General features: G+C 38.9%; 1 protein-coding gene and 1 pseudogene across 3 annotated transcripts in view; both read left to right on the top strand.

Moving 5' to 3' along the window:
• Positions 1–10395, top strand: part of SYNPO2 (synaptopodin 2) — a 292099-nt gene that overhangs the window by 77092 nt on the left and 204612 nt on the right. The gene's annotated exons all lie outside the window — the stretch shown is intronic.
• LOC102854194 lies at positions 8732–9580 on the top strand (annotated as a pseudogene).

Genomic DNA, 10395 nt, shown 5'->3' with positions numbered 1-10395 from the left:
TCTTCACCATCCATCCTGATGCTGCCAATTGGTCCAGTGGTGAGAATCTTTGTCTTCTTGACATTGAGCCTCAATCCATATTGAAGGCTACAGTCCTTGACCCTCAGCAGCAAGCACTTCAGGTCCTCCTCAGTTTCAGCAAGCAGGGTGTGTCATCTGCATAACGCAGATTGTTGATAGATCTTCCACAAATCCTGATGCCGCATTTCTCCTCATAGAGCCCAGCCTCCTGGATGATTTCTTCTGCATACAGGTTCAAAAGGTATGGAGACAGGACACATCCCTGGCGTATGCCCTTCCCAATTTTGAACCATGCAGTGTTTCCTTGCTCCGTTTTGACGACTGCTTCTTGGTTCAAGTGTAAGTTTCGCATAAACGTGATCAAGTGTTCTGGGATTCCCATTCTTCTCAGAGTCAGCCACAGTTTGTTATGGTCCACACAGTCAAATGCCGTTGTTTAATCAGCGAAGCACAGATAGACATTCGTCTGGTACTCCCTGCTTTCAGCCAAGATCCATCTAACATTAGCTACAATATCCCTAGTACCACGACCCCTTCTAAACCCAGCCTGGACTTCGGGCAATTCTCTGCTGATGTGCTCTTCCAGTCATTTTTGGATGATCTTCAGCAGAATCTTGCTTCCGTATGAAATCAACGATATTGTTCTATAGTTTTCACACTCTGTTGGGTCACCTTTCTTTGGGATGGGGACAAATATAGATCTCTTCCAGTCAGTTGGCCAAGTGGTTGTTCCCCAGATTTCTTGGCACAACTTGGTGAGCACATCCAGGGTAGCATCTGTTAGCTGAAATATGTCAATTGGTACACCATCTATTCCTCGGGCCTTATTTTTTGGCATTTCTTTCAAAGCAGCTTGAACTTCATCCTTCATCACCATAGGCTCTTGCTCATATGTTGTTTCATTAAATTTTTCTGTGTCTGCTAATTCTTTTAGATACAATTACTCACTATATTCTTTCCATCTTCTTTTAACACTTTCTGGACCATTTAATACTCTGCCTAAAGCATCCTTGATTATAAAACTCAAGGTTTGATTTTTTCTTCAGTTCTTGAGCTTGAGAAATGCTGAGTGAGTTTGACCCTTTTGGTTTTCTTACTCCAGCTCCTTGCACATTTCATTGTAATATTTTGTTTTGTCATCCCATGCTGCCTTTTGAAATCTTCTGTTCAGCTCCTTATTATCTTGAATTCTTCCTTGTGCTTTGGCTTCTCTGCACTCAAGTGCAATATTCAGAGTTTCTTCTGACATTCATTTTGGTCTTTTCTTCCTCTTCTGTCTTTGTAATGAACATTTGCACTCTTCTTGGATGATACCTTTGATATCCTCCCACAACTCATCTGGCCTTCACTCATTAGTGTTCAAGGCCTCAAACCTGTTCTTAAGATGGTTCTGAAATTCAGGTGTTATAGACTCAAAGTTATATTTTGGTTCTCATGGACTCGGTTTAATTTTCCTCAGCTTCAGCTTGAGCTTGCATATGGGAAGTTGGTGGTCTGTTCCACAATCGGGTCCAGGCCTAGTTTTCACAGCTGATATTGAGCTTCTCCAGTGGTTTCTTCCACAGATGTAATCAGTCTGATTCCTATGCATACCATCAGGTGAAATCCATGTGTATAACCTGCGTTTATGTTTCTTATAAAACATATTTGCAATGAATAAGTCATTGATTGTGCAAAATTCAATCATTCTACCTCCAGCTTCATTTCTATCACCAAGCCCATATTTTCCAACTACTGATTCTTCTTCTCTGTTCCTAGCTTTTGCATTCCAGTCACCCATTATTATCAATGCATCTTGATTGCATGTTTGATCTATCTCTGACTATAAGAGTTGGTAGAAATCATCTATTTCTTCTTCTTTGGGTCTGGTTGTTGGTGCATATATCTGAAAAATAGTGGTATTCACTGGACTTCTTTGTATGTGTGTGGATATTATCCTTTCGCTCACGATATTGTACTTCAAGATGGATCTAGAAATGGCATTTCTAACTATGAAAGCAACCCCGTTTTTCCTCACCTTTTCATTTCCGGAGTAGTATATCATATGATCATCTGATTCAAAATGCCCCATGCTGGTCCATCTCATCTCACCACGGCCTAATATGTCAATATTTATGGGTTCCATTTCCTTCTTAGCAATATCTAGTTTTCCCACATTCATGGTTCTCACATTTCATGTTCCAATTGCTAGTTTCTGCTTACAACTGTTCCTCTTCCTTTGTATTTCCATACTCTGTTGTCCTTCCTGTCATTCTACATGTGTTCTGTTGTACATGGGTTTTCAGAGCCCTGCTATTTTGGAAGTGGATGGCCAATCCTTCTTCCTAGTGTGTGTCAATCTGAATGTTCATATTTAGAGAAGTATCCAACAGAGAAGTATTTAACAGAAAAAGTGAAAATATATCCCTTATTGTGGAATTAACTATTAGTTTCAGTGTTGTCCCTGCCCTTTACACAAGTGCCCTGACCCACTTATTTCTTTGCTCCACCATCCATCAGGATACCCTTCCACTTTTACCCACTCCCTTCAAAATCTATATCCCATTGTATTTGTCTTCAATATGTGTTTTTGGTTTTCACTTTTTAAATTCATATCTAAGTATAGCTTAGCCTGGAAGCAGGAGCGGCATCCACTTCTGAGATGGCTTGCCTCCGGAAACTCTACGTACAAACAGTGCTCAGGCCTTTCGTTCATAGGGTTGCTATGAGTCATCTAAGACTCAAAGCACATAACAACAAAAAGCAACAAGTATAGCTTAGTAAAAGATGGTAAAATTTGAACCTAACTGAGCATGAGAAAAAAACCCGTCATTTCCAATGAGTCAGAACCAACTTATAGCTGATACTACAGCAGGTTTTCAAAAGCAGTAAATCACACAAGAGGTGGTTGCTCATCTTTCTTCCTTAGAGCTGCTGGTGGACTTAACTACCAGAGGGGTTTGGCCTTTGGGTCAGCAGCTCAGCTCCATACTGACTCTCCCAACAGAATTCCCTCGATTGTCAATCAGTGAGTTAAAAAAACAAATTCTAAAGATCCAACATTGTTAAAGACTGGGAAAACTGTGCAAAATGCTATTGAGAAATTACCAAAATCTTAAGAATATCAAGAAATTATTTAAAGATTAGATGTAATGATTTCATAGTGCCTTTATTTTGTAGAGCTTCTGATTTCGTAGAGCCTTTAATACCGTAGAGTTTCCAAACTGACTATAACTTCTTTTATCATCGACAGTACTCCTAGGAGGATGAAAAAGGATTACTTTAAGACAGTAGGGTGAAACCTTTTCTGTAAAACTGCTTTAGATCTGTTAGAAATCCTTAAATTTTCAGTTGAAATGTTAGTTAAGATGCCTTGGTCTGTACAAATAACGAATGGTTTCAGAAATTAGTTTTTTATATAATCTGAAGTTTATGTAACTCAGAGATAAGTATTAGGAAAAATGTCTTGTTAAGAGGACCCATCATTATAGGATACAGCTGGTCTTCATTTTTGTTCTGAGAATCAAATATTACCCTTACGCAGATTTGGATAAAAGTCAAAATTAGGAATCACAAGTTTGCATTTGTCAAAAACACTTAAACTTCAACTGCTTAAACCAAAAAGAAGTTTCATAGGTTTGTGTAATTTAAAACATCCAGTGAGAGAACTGGCTTTATGGCAAGGTTCAGTTTGCTGTTCTCTTGATATGACTATGTCTAGGTGTTTATCGCTATTGTTTTGTTTGGTTTTCTTGAGATTTACTTTATTCCAGACAGAATCTCTCTGGTGGTATTAAGGTAGTTGTCATTTGTTGGATGCTAACTGAAAAAATCATAAATTTGAACTCACTAAAAACTCCAAGTAAGAAAACACCAGTGATCTGCTTCAGTGGTTACAGTTTACGGATAGCTTTGAAGCAGTTGTAGTGTGTCATACAGGTTCTATATGCAAAAATTGATTTGAAAGAACATATCAACAGCATAGGAAGCTCTGGTGGCCTAGTGGCAAGAAGGTGCACTGCAATTCCAAAGGCATGCCATTCAAATCGACCAGCTGCTCTGTGAGAGGATAGGTGATTAACAGCTTCTGAAAACCCACTGGAGGGTCAGCTATGGGTTGATTCTGACTCAGCAGTACACCACCACCACCACCACCACCACAACATAAACAGCCCTATTTATCGGTTCAACTCAACTCATTGCCATCGAGTAAAACTTGACTCGTAGTTGACCTGCTAGCCCGTTTTCAGGAGGCTGTGAACCACAAGGAGAAGATTTCTTGTCTTTTCCCCATGGAGTTGATGGTGGATTTGAACCACCAGAGAGGTGCTTCCTTTGGGTTAGCACAGCAACTTCCAACAGGCTATGCCACCAAAGCCCCATTTCTTTATTCATGGCTAGTTAAAATGAAGCGTTTTTGTCTCAGAATTCTTAAGCAATTGGAATGAGCTCACTCCGACTCAATCACTATGACCAGATTTTTTTTTAAAAAAAAACAACAACCAAAACAATAAAAACCCCAAAACAAAAAACCAAATCATTGTCATATAGGTAGCCTCATTTTAGACCTTCTCCTGAACTCTCAGTGTAATGCCAAAACCCACAGAAATCAAATGGAAATCGGTGGTTATTGAAATACACAGAATGGATGCTGGAAACATCCTCAACTGTCAATCTTAGAAATAGAAGGAAACTTTGGACTCTTTAGCCAAAGCCCTTTCTGACCAAATTTTACACAAAATTAATGCACAATTTTACACAAAATTAATGCACAATTCCATGTCTACAGATAACCCACCACTTGTTGCTGCATTTTGAGATAGCTTGTTTGAGTTTTGAATTGTTCTATTGAAATGGCTTTTCTTGTATTAAGCATAAGTTGTTTCGTTTTATCTTTTATCTAATTGCTCTTGTTTTGCTCTTCACCAAAGCAAATTTTCCTTCATGTTTTAGCCTTCTAATCTGCATTAAAACAACTTTGGTAAGTCTCTGTTTCAGGCTCAGTATTCCCCATTCTCTCATCTGTTCTTAATAGAAGAAGGTTAAAAAAAAATCCTCTCTCTTTTGGCCACTCTTCTTTGTATATGCATCTTAGGTAATCAGTTCCAAACTCAGACATGCAAATCCATGATACTGACAGAAAGACTCCCAATGTGGCCACTGGGAAATAGTTTCTTGGCTTATGTGTAGATAGAAAGAGACTGAGGAAAAGGGTATTAAATATTGTGAGGAATAACTTTAACAGCATTTTTAAAATTAGACAGTCTCATAAATATAAAATAAATATGTAAGATAAAAGAACCATTGCAAAAAAGTGTTTTGGAACATGATTCCACTAATCTTTAAGCATTGATACAGAGATTAATTACCTAATGTTTTTGTTGGAGGCTTGATATTTAATTTACAATTTCTTGAATCATTAGTATTTTATAAATAATTGCTTGACATAGACATTGTCATATATAAATACGTATGTACGCATGAATTTTCCTTTTTGAAGAGAATTATTTTTATTTCAATGAAGGAGAAAATCACTGCACAAAAATGACCTTGATCCTATTCTAATTTGAACGTTCAGTCCTCTCTTAACTGAAAGTATTCTCGAGCAGACTGAAAAGAATAAAATAAAAATATAGTCCTGCAGCTGTTCCATGGGAGAAGATAGTGCTCTTCCCAAGAGGCTACTAGAGCTCCCTTTCTGTTTTAGAGGATGACTTAAAAATTTTCAATTTGTATTTAAAAAATGTAGAAGATTCACATGTACTTAGATGGAGCTGATGATTTAATAATGGTAAGGAATTGTGCTGTCAGTGCAAAAGTACAGAGTTGAAATCCACCAGCTGCTCCATGAAAGAAAGATGAGCAGTCTCCAGTGTGATTTACTGCCTCTGAAAACCCACTGGAAGATCAATTACGGGTCAATTCTGACTAACTGATAGTCAACAACAACACATGTTCTTGGAGTCTCTGAGTGATGCAAATGGCCAACACCCTTGGCTGCTGCTGACTGAAGGCACTAGGTTGAAGCTTCAAGTCTACACAGAGGTACTCTGAGAGAAAAACCTGACACTCTAATCCAACACATTATCATTAAAAATCCTATGGACCACATTTCTACTCTGACACTTATGGGGATATCATGAATCAGAATTGACTTGACAGTGACTAGAACTAAAATGTAAATACCTATTTTCAAGTATTTTACAAATCACGCATCTTTCCTCCCTCTATCCTCTCTCCACCAGCCAGTGAGACTTTTCATTGTCACATTTCACATAAAAGGCACACTGGTCAGACCTCTTGACAGAAACATTTTTTCTTCAAAAATGTTAACTTTTAGAGAATTATAATAGGTTTTCTTTTTTTTTCATACTACGGTTGCTACGAGGGAGCTTTTTATCCTTTCAGTAGAGTCTATATATAGAAGTACTGCTCTATGTAAAAGGATTATGGCAGTATGTAGATATTCACTGCCAGACACCTTGCTTTGGATAAATATTTATGTGAAACCAGGCACAGAATTTAAAATAGCTCAAAAGAAGCTGCATATCCTCCTTGACAACAACAACAAAAAAACAATCATGTATATTAACAGACTTTAAACTTTGTATATATACTGATTTAATGGTTTCTGGCACAGAGGAGAAAAGACAAAAATATACTTTAGCCCTGTAATATTTATAACATTGCCAGTTTAACCACTGTGCCCTATTTAGGAATTTTTTAAAGTGACTTTTATTCTAACATCCAAGATAACGCAGTCATAAATTGGTGGTGGAGAGGTTCATGCTGGCTGCAAAAGGGAAAGGACACACTTGTGTGTTATTTCATGGAGAGCAGAGAGGGAGCTCATGGAGAGAAATCATACAAATTCCTGAGGGCTCAGACACAGAAAACCTTGATGGTTTGGAAGGCACTGGGAATACTGTGTTGTGCTTTATATGCTTTCACAAGAGACATTGTGTTTATGAGTTTATAAAAAAGTCATTTCGTTTTGTAATTCTGAGTAATACATATGTATCTCTATCTCTCATTGTCATTACATTGGATCTGATTCATAACTAACTCTCCAAACTGTAAAAATCAAGTGGTAGGAGATTGCTTATCTTTCTTCCATAGGGTGGTGTGTGCATGGAAACTGCCAGAGAACTGTGGCTTTGGGTTGATAGTGCAGCCCTCTCTGGGCCACTCTATGAGGGCTCAATGCATATCTCTACCCCTCAAAAACAAACCCCCTGCCTTTGGGTGACTTGATTGGCTTATCAAGGCTGTACATCTTAATGAAAGTGACTGTCTCATATTTTTCTTGTGGATTGGCTAATGGATTTGAATTGTCTTTTAATTAGCAGCCCAATACTCTACATCACCCATGCTCCTTAAAGTGTTATGCATATATCCACAATTTGGTAGCAACTTATTTCTATGGTACATTCATTAACAGAGAACAAATTATTCCTATAATGTGTTAAAATGCAGGTAACTAGAAGCTATACAAAAATGTATAATCATTTCACATTTTTATTTAGAGCTCTGGTGGTATGGGCTAGTGTGGGAGGCTGTTACATAAAAGGTCTCAATGTCTCGGGCAGTTTGAATCCATCAATCCTGATGTCACATTCCTCTTCATAGAGGCCAGCCTCTCAGATGATCTGTTCTGCATATAGATTGAAGAGAAGATTGGAGATAAGATGAACCCTTGGCATACACCTTTCTTGATTTTGGACTGTGCAGTGTTTCCTTGCTCTGTTCTGATGACTGCCTTTTTAGTCCAAGCATAGGTTTCATAAAAACACAATCAAGTGTTCTGAGATTCCTGTTCTTCGCAGAGTTAGCCACAGTATGTTGTGATACACATAGTTAAATGCCTTTGCATAGTCAATGAAATGAGATCCATATAGCAATGGCTATAATATCCCTAGTGTCATGGCCTCTTTTAAGCCCAGCCTGCATATCTATTCCAGTCATTTTTTGGACAGTTTTTAGCAGGATTTTTCATGTTTGTGATATTGTTATTGTTGTTGTGGACCATAAAATCAGAACCGATCTACAGCTGACCCTCTGGTGAGTTTTCAGAAGCAGTTAATCACATGGAAGGTGATTGCCTATCCTTCTCCCATAGAGCAGCAGGTGTACTCAAACCATGTGCCTTTGAGATTGCAGTGCAGCTTCTTGCCAATAGGCCACTAGAGCTCCCTTTAATGATATTACACATCAATTTGTTTTTAATGCTAGTTTATTTACAGAGTTTGAATATATTGTTGTACGACCCTATAATTAACCTCTCGCCCAGCCTCACCCCTCTGCTTTCACCCTCTTCCCACCTTGGATCCTCATACTCATTCAACAATAATGGTTTTATATCATATTTGTCCTTATGAGACTGAATTCATTCACTCAGCCTAATGCTCTCCAGTCCCTCCCAAATTAGGTAATAATTTACAAAAATCATTGCTCCTGCCTTCTGGAAATAAGAGAGATGCAAATCAAAATCACAATGAGTTACCATCTCACTCCAGTAGCAGTGGTAAAGTTTAACAGGACAGCAAGTAGTAAATGTTGGAGAGGATATGGAGAGATAGGAACTCTTATACATTGTTGGTGGGATTAGTATAAACACTCTGGAAGGCAGTTTGGTGCTTCCTCAAAAAGCTGAACATAGAGATCGTCCTGGCTACTCTGGCTTCTGCAAACGATAAGGAATTGCGGCGACTCCTGCACGAGCAGCATAGCTGAGAAGCGGAATGTAGCAGATACCCAAGCCCGGCGGGACCCTGACTCTTTCAAAGACAGCCCCAATAAAGGCCTTGGACCTTGTGGATGGATTTTGGTGGCTGCCTCATTCTTATTCACAGTTATAACATTCCCAGTATCAGTATGGATGTGCATAAAGATCATAAAAGAATATGAAAGGGCCATCATCTTTAGATTGGGACGCATTTTACAAGGTGGCGCCAAAGGACCTGGTTTGTTTTTCATTCTGCCATGCACTGACAGCTTCATCAAAGTGGACATGAGAACCATTTCGTTTGATATTCCTCCTCAGGAGATCCTCACCAAGGACTCTGTGACCATTAGTGTGGACGGAGTGGTCTATTACCGTGTTTAGAATGCAACCCTGGCCGTGGCAAATATCACCAATGCTGACTCGGCTACCCGTCTTTTGGCACAAACTACTCTTCAGAATGTTCTGGGCACCAAGAACGTTTCTCAGATCCTTTCTGACAGAGAAGAAATTGCACACAACATGCAGTCTACCCTGGATGATAGCACTGATGACTGGGGAATAAAGGTGGAGCGTCTGGAAATTAAGGACGTGAAACTCCCTGTGCAGCTCCAGAGAGCTATGGCTGCGGAGGCAGAGGCGTCCCGGGAGGCCTGAGCCAAGGTGATTGCTGCTGAGGGAGAAATGAATGCCTCCAGAGCTCTCAAAGAAGCCTCTATTGTCGTCACGGAATCTCCTGCAGCCCTTCAGCTGCGATACCTTCAGACACTGACGACCATTGCTGCTGAGAAAAACTCCACAATTGTCTTCCCTCTGCCCATAGACATGCTGCAAGGCATTGTGGGGGCAAAACATTGAGTCACATAGGCCAAGGTAGAAATAAGAATTTCCCTTATGAAGAAATGATGTAGAGGACCAAATTAGCTTTTGACCCATAAACAGAGAGAAGAGTAGGGAAACTTGAGTTTTCTGTCTCCCTTTCTTATTTCATATCTTGAATTTGGTGTTCTTAGAGTGTGTAGTGATTATTAAAACAGATGGAAGAATTTTTCACTTGTAAATACTGAGAGAAGAAATAGATTGGTGGTTGATATAAGGTATATTTTACTCTTTAAAATATCTTGCAGTTCTTATTTTTAGATCATTATGTGGTAGATTAAATCCTCTTCTTTGGCTTCCATTGGATTTTCTCTATGATCATTCTCTGTGATCTTCTATGAGCATCCAGGCCAAAGGCATGAGCAGGGCCTGTAACCATTGCCTGATACCCAGCTGGATAAATCCCTCCTAATCTGCATCCAGAAAGCAACCACCTTGTCTGCAACCAGCTTCTCTGGGCCACTTGTGCCTTACTTCCAGGGAACCTTAATTGAAGGAAGTATCCTTAATGTCCATTTACTTTTTGAACTCAAGCCATGTTTCACAATAATCCTTAATCAAAACTGAGCATTTTCTGCCTGAATCTCTCAGCCTTAGATGAAATGGTAAAGAGTTAAAAAAAAAATTTACCTTAACCCATCAAAGTTCTTCTAACTTGCCATTATAAAGATATTTGTAAGATAATGTTGGTATGTTTCTTTTTTAATTTTTTTAAACTTTTTTAGCCTCCTTTTTGAGTAAATGATTCCACTGTGGCCTGCCTTTCAAACCAGCTAAAAACTTAACCTTAAAAG

This window comes from Elephantulus edwardii, unplaced genomic scaffold (genome assembly GCF_000299155.1).
Source record: "Elephantulus edwardii isolate Elephantulus edwardi_28Jun2011 unplaced genomic scaffold, EleEdw1.0 scaffold00012, whole genome shotgun sequence".
Taxonomy (NCBI): domain Eukaryota; kingdom Metazoa; phylum Chordata; class Mammalia; order Macroscelidea; family Macroscelididae; genus Elephantulus; species Elephantulus edwardii.
This window is presented reverse-complemented; position numbering and strand designations above follow the sequence as displayed.